At 36.4% G+C, this 15,461-nt stretch overlaps 1 long non-coding RNA gene across 1 annotated transcript; it reads right to left on the reverse strand.

The window, feature by feature from the left end:
* On the reverse strand, positions 4,630–14,172 carry LOC110396462. The gene is made up of 3 exons (XR_002436981.1): positions 14,121–14,172; positions 11,610–11,686; positions 4,630–6,536 (listed from the first exon to the last, which is right to left on the reverse strand). It is a non-coding gene; the product is annotated as an uncharacterized LOC110396462 (long non-coding RNA).

Consider the following 15,461-nt stretch of genomic DNA (forward strand, 5'->3'; position numbering starts at 1 on the left):
GAATCAAAGGGGTTGGAAGTGGCCTCTAGAAATCATCTAGTCTAATCCCTCTGGTAAAGCAGGTTCCCAAGGTGTTGTTTGTTCCCATGTTTTCCCTTAAGTCCAGGTTTTAAACCAGTTTCAGATGATGAAATATTACTTCTGAAAGTTAGTCTTATGAGTGAATTTCCACTTTAATAATAACAAGCCAAACTGTCTTTCTTTTAGGAGAAAATTGAATGATACCGTAGCTGAAGTTGAGAGCAATGCTTTTGTGCTTCCTGAAACAACATTTTTGCAATCTCATCATTTCAATAAGAAGTCCAAATGCCATTTTTTTTTTTGGAATCTAATGCATCTTGAAATTTAAGCAGGATTCATTCTTCATCATTTTATTATTTATAAATAAAATAAGGGACATTATCTACTGAAAAAGAAACACCCATTTCATCAAACATAATAAGATATTCTCAGCACTATTTCACAATAGAAATACTTAAAAAAATAAATGCCATAACATTTACTGTATATTTAATGAAATTTTAAAATTATATGATCTTAAGAACGTTTTTTGAAAAATAAATTCATCTGTTCTGAAATTGCTTATTTTGGAATTTTAATATTGTTATAGATTTCATTTCTCACTGGATCTGGGGATGATGGTCCTGGACTGATCTTGGAATCTGAGCCTAGCGTATGGGCAGGGAAAGGCAAGGCCGACAGTGCCCTGGACCCTCATACTTGCAATCCTGATCATCCAAATGCCTATTAAAAAGACATATTTTCAAAAGGTAAAAAATGTTTGCAAACTTTTTTTCTGTCAATAACGCTGTCTCTGCTTCCTAATTTTTCTGATATACACAGTAACAAATTACTTCGGCAGGTGAAAAAATTACATCTGCAATTCTGATGAGAGAATTCATTTACTCAGAAGAACTAACAAATTGTGATAGATTATTTCAATTTATCATTCTTCAAGAAGGACTGAATATACTTGACTAAAGAATTGCAGAGATGCCTGTACCCAGATTATTATGTTAGAGTTAGCATTAGTTTTCTGCTTAAACTATTTTTTATAGGTAAGTTTCTATCTGCTTAATTCTTGTCAGTTTCTCTTTGGAGGAGATGAGTCTCAGATTCAAGCTATTGTTATGCAGATAGCTTTCTTCTACAATAAATTACACTCTTTGTCCTTGGAGAACTGATTCCTTTTAAATCAGTCTGAATTGATCTCATATCATCTTCTTAACAGTATTGTCCAAGTACCTGTCTGTGTCACCTTAAATAAAGCAATTAACATCTTCAAAATAACATACACTTCACTGTAATGGAAGACATTTTTCTCATCTACATTTATATAAAAAACTCCTCACTCTTCCCAGTTTCTAGCCATCCCAGATTGAATATTTTTATCTTATGAAAAGCAGAGCCCTAGCAGCCTAAGTTATATTTCCGAATTCTATATTAAGTTTTTGCCAGAGTATTGTCATTATCAAGTGCCTGCACACTGGTGGACAGATTTTCATTCCACTGGCCATAAGACACAGGTTGTTTTGCAGCTCAATGCTATTTCTAAAATATAATCTAAATCCATCTGATCATCTAGATGTACTGTTTCCCTGCCATTGTTCTTTTTCTTCATTCATATTCATTCCATATTTACCTTAGTATCTTTTCTTGTGAAGTCTTGAGCTTGAACTAATTCAGCCACCCTCACGCTGCTCAACATAGCAGATATACACACTATATTTGCCTCCTCACTGTGAGCTCAGATTGCTATGAAGGAGAGATCGCCATTCATAAATACATTGATTGTGCACAGCCTGAGTCTTAAAGCTAATTACTATTTAACAATGCAATGTTTTTGCTGAGCAATGAAGAAGATGAATGCAAAGTGAAGTGAAGCTTTCTGGGATGCTCGAAGTAGAACCAAACTGGGAAGCTGCAGCACCAAGAAATGGGCATATTGTTTTTTTTCCAAGACATTTGCTATCTGCAGACTTCTGTCCACAGAGACATGAAAAGAAGAAAAAAACCAAAAACTTTCCTGTAAACTTTTCCCTTTATCACCTGAAAGGCTAAGTCATTGGAAGAAATGCCTTGATTTACGTTGACAGCAACATTACTCAATTATGTCTCACTTCTTTCTCTGTGAAAGGGGTTGAAATTTTCTCAGCTGGCTGTTTAGTTTGGATTCTTTAGAGTAGCTGTCAAAATACTGTTTTAGTCCTTAACTCATTTCTGTTGCAAACAGTGTAATCTTAAATGTGATAGGATGGAAAAAGTTTTGACGATATTTTAGATAAGCTGCCTCTCAATCTTTTCTGGCAGTGTTAAACTTACGAACAGGTCATTCACCTTACCCTGAAAGTAAAAACATATTCTAAGTAAGGAAAACTTCAACAAATTTGTCCTTTTTTTTTTTCCTATTTTAGACAGCTTATTGCCCAGTCTGGAAACAATTCCATTCATTTGGAACAATGTAGTTAGCTCTTTCATTTGTGGTCTTGGTAACTGGAAGAATGTTCCACAACACAGAACATAAATCCTATGCTCCTGCACTAGCAAAGAAAACAGTAGCAGTAACATCATATAGAATAAGATTATGGTATTTCTCCTATATTGACAAATTTAACTGTTTATATAACGTTGCTGAGAAGCGTTCTCATGGTTCATCTTTTATCAAGTTACTCAGTAAAGAGATTTGGGTTTTTAAAGTAGCTGTTCCCTTAGGGAACATAGAAAAACAAGCAAACAAAAAAAATCTTTGGTCTATATCTTAAATGGATTTCAGTTCAGAGAACAAAGTACAGGCAACTAATACCTTTACAGATTGATAAGAAGTGATGCTTACAGATATATTTATTTAAGGAGAGTAGAACATAACAGTTACAAATGGAACAAGTATCTTCAGTGGGGTTTGAAACATGAGGTGACTGAAAATTCTCCCCATCTCAAAGAAGAACCCTAAATATGAAATATAAGCCTTTCCTCAGATCTGAACACACAAATCCAGATATTTCACATTTCCACTGTTCATAACCTGTCTTCTTCCTAAATGAGTAGAAATGTTTTTGTGGTTTGTGGACTGTTCCAATAGCACTGATGAAGCAATTATACTTCAGTCTCCATTGTGCTGCTGAAAAGATTCCTTCCTGTTTTTTTAATTAGTTTTTGACCCCAGGTATCATTAAATTACTTTATGACCTTAGCTAGAATAGTAGCTCTTCCTTATTAGACCAGTTATTATTATAGCAACCTCTATGTCTGTTGTGTCAGTATGATCATGATACAATAACAAACAGTGCAGAAAAAAACTGGCATGTAAAAATAGGTGGAAGTAAATTATCACCTTTCTCTTTGCCATTACTATAGTTCATAGGTGATCCAGAAGTAGCCAGGAACATCAGCCTGCAAACAATCTTGTTCATTTCCTGCAAGGTACCTCATTACACAAAATAGCATTTTACCTTACCTTTACTTCTCAAAATCCTTTTGAATGCATTGTCTGTTAATGGCTAAATCCATCATTTGAGATAATGAGCCTTTCAGGCACAAGCATCTGATAGTATTTCCTGTCAAAAAACTTAAATGGGTTCAAACCATTTCTTATTACAAAACACAAAGATGAAGCAATGACATGTTCAGGAAATACTTCTTTCCATCACCCAGCTAGAACTATAATCAAAGACTTATAAACCATATTGACAGAGAGCAAATAAAGTATTCAGAGTTGCATAAGGACATGTAGATAAAACTTTATTTTAGTATAAAACAATATAGATCTGTAATTATCAAACTTTTCAGCATCTGAGCAGGTGAGCAAACCACTTTTTTGCTAACAATTCCATCCACAAACCTAGTTCATTCTTTTTATCTACAATGAAAGCAGACAATTCCTTCAGAAATATTCTTATATCCTATACACTGTCTTTTCTAATACCAGTAAGTGCTACAGGACTCTGCATTTGTGTTTCTTGAACTTTGTGAAGTTCCTATCAGCCAGTTTCTTCAGCCTTCTCCAGAAGTCATTCTGAATGATACTCCTGCCTTCTAGCACATCTACCGTCCCTCCCAGTTTGTTATTCAACCTCAAACTTGCTAAGGGCTCGTGATGTCCTGTTGTTCACATTATTCATGAACATATTAGACAAGTTTGGTCTCAGTATGCACCTCAGGAATGCCACTCATAGTTAGCTGCCAGCTGGAATTTATACCATTGATGATAAATCCTTGAGCCTGATGGTTCAGCCAGCCAATTTTCCACCCCATGTACAGGACACCAAGCTATCTTTCTAATTTTGCCACAAGGTTATAACTGTTCAAGAAAAGGTTAGATATGACACTGAGGGAAGGGACATGGTTTAGTGGGCATGGTGGTGATGGGTTGATGGTAGGACTAGGTGGTCTTCAAGGTCCTTTCCAACCTTCCCTTCCAACTTTCAATCATGATTCTATGATTCTAACATTTCAATCATTTTTTCTCATGTGCATGGACATCACTTCCAGAAGGAGTTGCTCCATGATCATTTCACAAACTGGCAGGAGGCTGACCAGCCTGCAGCTCCCCCATCTACATTGTCGGTGTTTGAAGATGGATCAGATGTTTGCCTTATCCCAGTCTTCAGTAACATCCTCTGATGTCTTTTATGAAAAAAAGTGTAGACAATAACAATATCACTTCAACTCAGATGCATTTAGTTTCATATACTTTCTCCAACATTCTATAACAGATCTTTTTGCTGTTGTGTGTAGTTTAACAGTTAGAGATCTCCACACAATCATCTTTGGCCAGGCCAGAACATCTACACATTTCTTCAAGGATTTCTTTATATCAAACATAAAAACTCCACTTCAAGACAAAAAAAAAAAGCTAATACCATTTTTTTACAATATATTTGATTTTCTAGCCAAATATACTGTGGTTACTAAAGGTTACTGAACTCTGTAATGATAGGAGACTGTGGTAAATTTCAAATGTAGGAGTGATTTCCCACTAGTATAATGCTCTGATCTTAGCATGTGAAAATTTATGGGCTTTCTACGCATCTTCAACTTTTACTGACTTTTCACTTACTAGCTTGTTTCTTTTTCTATTCTCCAGTAGCTCTATGTTACAGCAAGGTGACCCTTCATTATCTCTTTAAAACCTCTTGTATTATAGTACACTAGGATTGAACAACATACACTTGCTCTTCCTGAAGTTTGCACATCCTTCTACATAAAGGTATCTTTCCACTCCGGATAACCTCATGATCAATTATGTCTTATCTCCTCTTTTCTACTATGAATTTGCCATGGCTCTGTACTATGTGAAGCCTGAAAATAAGAGATAAGACAACAGACTTAGAAGGGTCATTTTGCTTTATTCCAGTTACACAACTTATTTTTTCACCTATTTTTGCCTGTGCAGCTCAATCTATGAATTCCTGCCATTAAGACTGTGTAAAGAACAAGAAGATTAAATTCTGTGAAAAGGAAAATATAAGAACTAAAGGGGAAAGTGCACAAAGTCCTTTCATGGAGAAGTTTTGGAGCATGAGGAATTGAAGAAAATTTAGAGTTAATCTAAGTCTTCTTTTTTTTTTTTTTTTAAATCTCCTTTGGTCTAACTTTTCTCATTTTGGATAGATGCTTTGCTCTCAAAGCTAACTTCTTCAAAGTGACAATTCCTTCCAGTCTGTTCGGTAGCAAGACTAGCTACAGAGAGTGTCACTGAAGAAACATAACATTCTCTGTTCTCTGATGGCAGGAATCAAAGCACTTGCCATATATTCTGACATCAGTCTTACATCACAGAACCACAGAGTCACTGAGTTGAGAAAACCATCCTGGGTATCACATAGTCCAATCCCCCTGCACAAAGTACAGTCATCTACAGAATGCTGCACAAAACCCATGTCTGTCATTTTTTTTAATGTCTCCAAAGATGGAGACTCCACAGCCTCTCTAGGTCATTTGTTTCAGTATTAAGTCATCCACACAGTAGAAGAGTGTATTATGTTTAAATGAAAATTCCTGAAACTCATTTTGCATCCATTGCTTCTTGTCCTGTCTTCTCCAGTCTGATCAGTCCCATCTCTTTCAGCCAGTCTTAAGCTCCAGACTCTAAATCTTCTTCGTGGGCATTTGGCGGACTCAATCCACTATGCCTATGGCTCACATTTACTGGGGAGTCCAGAAGCAGACCCATTGCTCCAAGTTCTAAACCCTCACCAAGGCTAAACAAAGTGAAAGTGTCTTCTCCCTTAACCTACTTACAAAACTCTTCCTTATGCAGTCCAGGAAGATATTGGCCTCCTTTGCCATGAGGGGACATTACCAGTTCAAAGTTGATTTGGTATCCATCAGCATTCTCAGAACCTGCTTTCCAGCCAGTCAGCACACAGTCTGGAGTTATGCATCCCTAGGGGTAGGACTTGGCACTTCCCTTTGCTAAATGTCATGAAATTTTTCCTGTGCCTTTTTGTCCATCCTGTCAAGGTTTCTCGAAATGGCAGTGTTGAACTTCATCTACAAACTTGACAAGGCTGAACTCTTTTCACTTGTTTTGTGGGCTGTAAATGAAGAGATCAGATAGCAGTGGACAGGGTATTGACTGCTTGAGTACATCATTAGTGACTGGTTCCTGCTCAATGGCCTGTACTTGTCCAGATCTCCGATCTTGGTCATCTTGAAGAGAACACTGTCACTTACTTTCTTCCAGTCCTCAGGAGCCTTCCTAAATTGCCATGACCTTACAGTGATATCATCTAGCTCCCTCAGCATTTGTGGTACATCCTATCAAGTCCCACAGACTTGTGCGTAACTAGTTTCCAAGTCTTCCATGCTATAAACTTTCTCAATGGACTCAGAGGCCTGTGCTTACTGAAGGCTACTCTTATTAGAAGAAATCACAGTAATGAAGGCACTGAATAACTTGGGCTTTTACAAGGCTTTTCTTATCAGGGTATTTTCCCCATTCAGAATCAGGATCACATTTTCAGTGGTCTCCTTTTTCAACTGCATACACTGTAAAAATTTTTTGCCCTCCACATCTCTCACCAGATTCAACTCCTGGTGGGATTTGGCATTTCAAATTCCATTCACCATTATATTCTTATCCCATTTAAGATTATGATAACAGCAACCAGCTATATCTTTTAATGGAATCTATATTCAGATAGAATTTGTTTCTCTAAAACAGATTGAAGTTGGAATAATAATCTAATAAAAAGTGATATCAGAAAGTAAGTTATTACATTAATTTAGTTACCATGGTATAGAGAATCTTCTAACAATATTATGAAAAGAACACTCACTCAATTAGCTCAATTTTTTGTGGCTCAGCAAAATTTCATTCCGATTTTCTCTTAAGTTTTCTCATTAAAACAGGCCATCATCATAGTAAATCTCTCACAGGTCTTAGGCCATAACTGAAAGACCTAAGAGCTGTCTATCTTTAAGTCATAAATTGGCAAAGATTTAAAAATAAGGACAAGGAACCTTGAAGTTGTTCAAGTCAAACTTAAGCTGCTGTTAAGCATAGCCCTTTCTTCCTGAGGGAAGACTTGTTTTTAAATGATTATGAAATACTATTTTCTCCATCTGATACGTAGCATTCCCCTTTCATTCCCTTTCTCCATTCACCCATTCTTCCAACTACAGCAAATACTTCTAGGAGATATCATTTATTTCCCTATATTTTTTTTCCCTTGTTTGAGCTGTTATTTATAAGGCTCTGGCAGTCTTATGCCATCCTGTAGTCTCAACTCAAAAGCAGCTAGTGCATTAGAAGTGAAGCCATATCTATTTTCAAATTAGATGGATCACTAACGTCTAACATGAACCAATACGAGAGTTAACATCTCAGAATACTGCAGTATAATACTGAATGAACAGAGAAGCACTGGTCTTTCAAATTGATCTTTGTTGACCAATAAGATATTTAAAATGCTATCTATGTTAAATATACCTTCAAAGAAGTCACAGTTCTCTTTTTTCAAGGATTTCACTATACCATTGGGAATTAAAGTTTTAATAAAGGGGTTTTGAAGTGGACTTGCGTAAATAACACAGCAAATTTGTAACATATGTGCTGACAATTCTTTCAACTTTCAGATATAAGTATTTCTACTACTGAATGTGCACAATAATGTTTTTCCTTCGGTAAATTTACCAGGATTATTCTAACAGCTCAATGAGAGGAGTATGGATTAGGAGAGATGAATTTGACTTATTAGAAAACATTGCACCCACATAAGCCTGTCCATCATGGAATCCAGAAAGTAGATGTCATGTCCCTGGACTTTCAAGGTTTCAGTTAATCTGTATCTTATCCCTACAATTAACTGGGTTTTTTTTGTTGGGTTTTTTTTTTTGGACAAACAGACTTCACTCTCCATCACTTCAAATAAGTGGTTTGCATGCACAGACGGTTCGGAACACATCAAGTTTTGCATTTGGTATAGTTCCAAGGATAACTATGAGTCTGTAATAATGCTCAGCTGGGCATTTGCAATGCTAAGTCATTAGTTTAATTCTACTGATATATATTATCTCTCAATAAAACTAAACCTTGTTTAAACAATGAATATATGTACCTCTTTGATAAAATTAGTGTTACTAGGTTTGTACAAGCCAGCACAAGTAATAGATTCAGACAAGAAGAAATGTTAAAACATGTAACACTCCGAAGGGACCAAATATGTAATCTGGAAAAACTGCAGAGACAGTATTATCTTTATTTGTTGGTTATGTGATTTTTTTGTTTGCCTGTTTGTCTACTTGTTTGTCTGTTTTGCCATCTCTTCTAACTTCTCAAACCCCATGTTCTACAACCATTAAATAGACCCTAAATACTCACAGATAACTGATGCAGAGCCAATAAGACATTGGCTAAGTGTGGACTCATAACCACATTTGTACATGTTGGAAAACATGAATCAAATGATGGTTTTATACCACTGCAGTAAGACGTGAAATCTGATCAATGAATATTCATTGTTGCAGACAGACGTTAACTGTCAGTGTAAAATGCCTTACCATATAAAACTGACCAGCTGGACCTTGAGTGGCTTTGAACTGACACCTGCAGTTGTGACTGCAACATATTTGATCCAGTAGGAGAACAAAGTCCACTTCATTGCACCACTCAATTGTCTCATTTATACTGAATGAAAGATATGTTTTTACCTCTTACAACTGCTTTAAACCATACTTTAAACCATTTCTGCCTAATGCATATCTACTAATTTTTGCACATCTGTTCTGGACCATCCTGCGAATATTTTAGTTTTCTCATTAAATGTATCATATTTAATATTAAAATTTTATGTTATTTTACCACTTATTTCCCTGCAAACATATTTAATATGAATTCTATTATATTACAGTACAAGATTTGGGGACATAAAAAACAGACAAAATTAACATCCCACACCCTCCCCAAAATAAGTAAGAACTCCAGAATTCCATCTCTTTTTCAATATGCTAGTATTAAAATCACACAGAAGAGATCCACCTTGATTATACTATATCACAGGATATATAAAAAAAAACCTAACAATAAAGTTGTGTTAACTCCTTAAAGAAGAAAATAGTAAGAACTAAGTTTTAAACACAAAGGTAAAGGAATTACAGTTAGCTAAAGTGCCTTTTCTTCTGAAATACCCATTCAAGTACATTGCAGAAACTAAAAAATTGAAATCTTGAATTAAATTTCAACAATTGAATGGTATATGGTGCCCATATACTTTGGATATAAACCATTCTTTAAATCCCTACACCCGTATTTTCATTTGTTTTAGCTTTCTGGTTGTATATAATTCATAATAAATACGTGATTTTCCTAAAAAAAAATTGAGGTTGTTTTACCAAACTTATTTTTCCTAAAAAAGAATGACATTTAGATAATTACATGGGCAGCTGCCATTGGAGTTTCTACATTCCAAGTGAGACTAATTATACTACTGGCACTAGCTGTAGTCTGGTAACAAAGCAGAGAAATCGTATTTCTGGGCATCCAAGTTAAGTCTTTCCCAGGTAATACTATGTAATATGGGATGACAAAAAGCACAAAATCTACAAATTAGCTACAATCTTGGTAATCTTTCTGGCCTGTTTTTTTATACTAATTCATATAGATACTGGAGTACTAGATTTTTGGCTTGGAGACTTATTATAATTGATTAGTAAATATATCTTTAGTAAATATTTTTAAAGCAGAACCATTTGATCTCAAAAGTTGTAACTAAAATTCACTAGTGATTGCCTTCCTCAGCCTGACTCACCCCAGAATTTGCATTTTATAATCATTTGCCTTTATTCCTCTGTTTCTTCAGAAGAGAACCAGTTGAAAGGACAAAATACTAGTATACGGTTTTCTACTTAATTGGCTTAATTCTATACAGGTAGGGAAACAGCCCAGTTGCAAGTGAGAAGAGATCCTTATTGTAAGGGAAGAAATGTTGTTTTTGCATAGCAACTGGATGTTAAAACACCAACGAGGCATCTCAGAGCTCTGATACAAGATAAAGTTCCTGCTTGCAGAACTTGCATGCATTTGCCTCTGTGCTGGGCCATAGCAACCAAAGAACAAGTGCACACCACTCATACTCTACAAAGACCAAATACTACATGAAATGACCGAAGAATCAATTTTAAGTTCAGCTGATGCATTCCTTATGTGATGATAGGATGACTGACTTACATTTAGCCAAAGCTTTATAATCACAAAAAATGATGTGATCTTGTATATTCTGTGGGACCTGCACAGTAGTAAAGTGTTCTGAGTTACTTCCAGGTTTTATTTTAAGGAAGATTTGCTTAGCTGAACTTGCTTTAGCAGTAAAGGAATGATGCATTAGCAATTCCAAATAAATAAAAGGAAAGGAGGAGAGTACAGAAGAATATGGATATTGCTTAAGTTAATTGCTCATAAGGCTGTAACAATTCTGCTGACATTCAGAGACTTACGTACAGAAAAAATTATTTGATTTTGTAAAGGCTCATCACTTACTCTCTTCTAGGGTTTATCTGTGTACTACAGCTCATAGCAGAGTCACAGAAAATGTCAGCCCACATTTAGTAGATGTATTTTTATTAATGTTAAATAGAAATGCTTGCTTTTTCACTTACAACTACATAGTTAAAAGCAAATAATCCCTACATTTGCAGTGTTTCAGAACATTTGAAGGGGTTTAAATCATCCCTTGTGATTCTATGGTTGATGGTATTATGTCAGCAGAAAACATTTATGAAGTTCTATAATGCCTTTTTCATTAATATATGTAGAGAGATATATCCAGTGTCACCTTCAAAATAAGTAGCAATAGAGAAAGGAAATATGAGAAGGTTTTATAATATGCATATAAAATGAAACCAGGAAAGCAGTAATACTACTCTTAAACCACAGCCACAGACTCTTTGAGGTGTACCTGCCCTGCTGCATCATTTTTCCATTGACTAAAGTACCGTCAGTGGTCCCTTGAGATACCTGCTCTTTTGTGGTCTTATCTATGGCCATAGATGTTTCAAGATATTCTTGCAATTCCTTATCCCCATGGACACTGCAAGGTACACCTGCTGCAGCACAGATTTCACTATAGTCACAGATTCTTTGAGGAGCACTTGCTGTAGAGCAGACTTACCCATGGCCAGAGATGCTTCAGAGTGTACATGCTCCCATATGGACTCATTCACAAATCACAGTCACTCTGTGACCAGCCTATGAACATAGTCATAGCTATTATCAAAATGTTCCAAGATACAGCAAAGCAAGATAAGAAATAAAGCAAACAGCAGAAAGAACAGCAGCCACTAACACGCACTGGACTCTAAGAGACATTAAAGCAAGCCCTCTCACAAACATGGAAGCCTATAATTAACAACTGAACAGTTATTACATCTATAAATCTGGGTCAGCATACTCCACAGTCCAGTCAAAACTGTCATTATTTCAAACCCTTTGAGCCCCATGTTGGGGGATGAAAAGAACTGTTGTGGTTTAACCCCAGGAGGCATCTCAGCACCACACAGCCACTTGCTCCCTCTTCTCAAATGGGATGGGGGAGAGAATCAGAAAAGTACAAGTGTGAAAGTTCATAGGTTGAAATAAAGACAGTTTACTAGACAAAGCAAAAGCTGCATGTACAAACAAAGCAAAACAAGGAATTCGTTCACTGTTTCCCATCAGCAGAGGGATGTTCAGCCACTCCCAGGAAAGGAGGGCTCATCACATCTCTTGGTTTATTGGGAAGACAGACGTCACCAATCCAAATGCCCCTCATTCTTCCTTTTTAATCCTATTCTGATTGCTCCACATGATGTCATATACTATGTGATATCTCTTTGGTCAGCCAGTGTCAATTGTCTCAGCTTTCTCCCCTCCCAGCACCTTGTGCTACTCCAGGCTCCTTGCTGGTAAGGCTGTACAAGAAGTAGAAAACTACTCGGCTCTGTGCAAGAACTGCTTCAGAGCAACTAAAATATCCGTATGCTATCACCACTATTTTCATCAAAAAGAAAAAACACAAGCCTCTATGAAGAAAACTAACTATCCCAGCCAAATTGTAAGAAATATATCTCCTTAAATAAAATAGAAGTGTGTTATCCATTAACTGCTGATTTGGGAGGTAGAAAAAGTATTCCTTTAGACCTTTTTCTTAAACAATATGGTATTTCAGAATTGAGTAAGCTGTAGTTGTGTTGATAGGATAATTCATGGTTATATTATGTCAGTTTAATGATAGAATATATATGAATTTAATTCTTTATCATACTCATATTGTTATTATCACTCTAATACTACGGAACAGTTTTTCATTATTCCTTACTTTCAGTTTTCTTCATTGATTTTCTTAAAAAGATAACTCAAGTCTAGAGCAGACTAGTTGCACACCTACTATAATATCAAAATAATTTTCAATGAATGTATGAACTTAAAGATAGGCCTTAAACACAGAGTGACACTTGTTATTGCTGTAAAGTACAACTCTGAATTTTTCTGTATTCTTTGATATCAAGGTCCTTTGCAAGAGTTCAAAAGAATAATTAATCCTGAGATCCGTGACTCCAATTAAACAGGTGAAAATACAAGCGTTAATAGAAAGTGTTATGTACTGGGTACTGAAAAGATTCTAATAGGTTTGTCTATTTTTTTTCATTCTATTCTATTATTTTTCTTTCATAATTTGTGTCTTAACCCATGAGTAATATTGGTTTGAACTGACTTGCAGTGCCATTAACTGAATGTTCATTGCAGATGAAAACCGTCCACATTAGCAACCTGACCATAAATGTTGTTACAACAGCGAATGACTTTTAATAAAGAGGCACTAAATGATTGCATGCAGTTAGCTTTGTAATTCCATTTATTGTCATGAAACACCCTCAGTTTATTTTACAGTATCCTATCAGATTATGTCTAATACCATATGGGGAATACCATGTGCTCCACATAAGTCTGCTTAAAACAGAATAAATTCTACTCGTGCTAAGTTACTTTAATTAGCTTATCTGTAAGATAATTAAATTGTTATTCCTGTAAGCACAGAATATTGTTTTAGGAATACAATAGAAGTTTTCACCAAGAAAAGAAATTATCCTGAAATACAAAATAAGAATTAGCATATACGCTATGGTTTGGAAAACAATAGAACTAGTAGTTTTAGGCAGCAATATAAAAAATATACTTAATAGATTAATGAGATTCACAGTAAACACGTATTTGATTATGCTCTATATCCAGAAGGAGCATACTATACAAGGCATGAACTAGGAAGAAGGTGTTGTTCATTAATAATTAAGTAAATCCACACAGATCCTTTGTTTTTTTTTCTGTAAGTTAACATAACTTGGACATTCAACATTTTACTTTCCTCTTCTGAGGGACATCGGTACAATAATTTAGTATCTCATTAAGCATCACAGTCTGAGCAAGATCACATCTCACTGATACTCACAGACAAATCCTCAGTGCAAAACTCAGAATGATATCATATACTTAGTAACAATCCAGTGACAGAAGCATACGGTTAACTAAAGCACAACAGAAAGTACAACAATGACAGCAGAACAGAAAGACTCCAGGCTACAGCAAGCAAGAATTCATTCAAAGACAACAACCGCAGGCACAGAAATAAGGGAAAAAAGCTGCTTACCTCTAGAAGACCTCAGCTATACAGGAATCTCTAAAGAGATGTACATGTCTCCACTGCCAACCCCTAAATGAGGTCTAGGAACGGGTGGAGCCAGGATTCACTCCTTCTGATCACTCAGGTACATTGCACACACCTGAGCTCCCCTGGGTTGGCCTTGCCTTCCCACCAGGTGCTCAATCACTGCTTCAAGCCCAGACTTAGCATTTCTGCTACGTGCAGTTTTCAGAATTGAATCATTATATGCTGCACCCCTGCATTTGTCACAGCGTTATCTAAGGATCTGTGTCCGTGACAGGGGGGACAACAGGCCCACAGGCCTGGAAAAGAGAGAAAGAAGGAAAAAAAAAAACTGCTGGTGGTCTAGGAGCCGGCCCGGACTGGTCCGGCAGCTAATGCTGCAGGGGACCAGTGCACCCACGCCCTGGGGAAAACAAAGGGAAAAGGGGAAAGGCAGAGAACTCGTAGATGGATCTAAAACAAAACAGCAGCACCAATCTGAGGAGGAACGTTAATTTACTAAATATTATATTGAAATTGAGGCCAATAGATCAAAACAGAGAGAGTTACAAGCTGAGATTCTTACACTGTAAGCTGTAGGGGGACCACGTTCTTCTCCGCCTGGTAGGAAGGAAGAGACTCCTGCTCTGCCAGGCGACTTCACCACCTCCTCCAGACTCAAAGACTCCCTGGGAATGCAGCTGCTCCCCTCCCCCTCGGAGAACCAAACACCCAAAAAAGGCAGTCCCCAGAAATCAGGACATTAACTCTTTAACTGCTGGTGCTTTACATGATGTTATGATGTGGAATAAAAAATTACAAAACCATGACAGCATTATACCCACTACTTCATCTCCAACCTAGACTTTTTTAACTTCTAAACTCTTGCACAGCTTTTCTGGATGCTGAGGCATTGCCTGGTGTCAGTCCCACAAGAGAATGAATCCTACTAACTTGGTAAAGGCAGGGCACAAAGGTACACCTAGGGAGCCTGGGCTGTTCCACCTGGTTCTGTGTGCCACAACAAGGCTGTAGTGTTGCCATAGAAGCAGCATGTGGTTTTCTCTGTGAAAACTGTGGCGGAAGTTCCGCTGCTGTTGTTATCCTTTCTTTTTCCTTTAATACGATTTATTTTTATATATGGACATACATAGTAATTGATGGATATCACATTTCATAAATTTTATATTTACCTTTTTTTTCCATGAACAAAACCTGAAAATATGTTGCATTATCCTAACTATTAAGTATATGTTAACTCTGTGGGATATTCAGTATTTATAAGCAGAAGACAAGCATTGGAGAGCTGAAGCACCAGCTCTGTCCTTGTCTTACCCTACCGCC

This window comes from Numida meleagris, chromosome 3 (genome assembly GCF_002078875.1).
Source record: "Numida meleagris isolate 19003 breed g44 Domestic line chromosome 3, NumMel1.0, whole genome shotgun sequence".
NCBI classification, from domain to species: Eukaryota; Metazoa; Chordata; class Aves; order Galliformes; family Numididae; genus Numida; species Numida meleagris.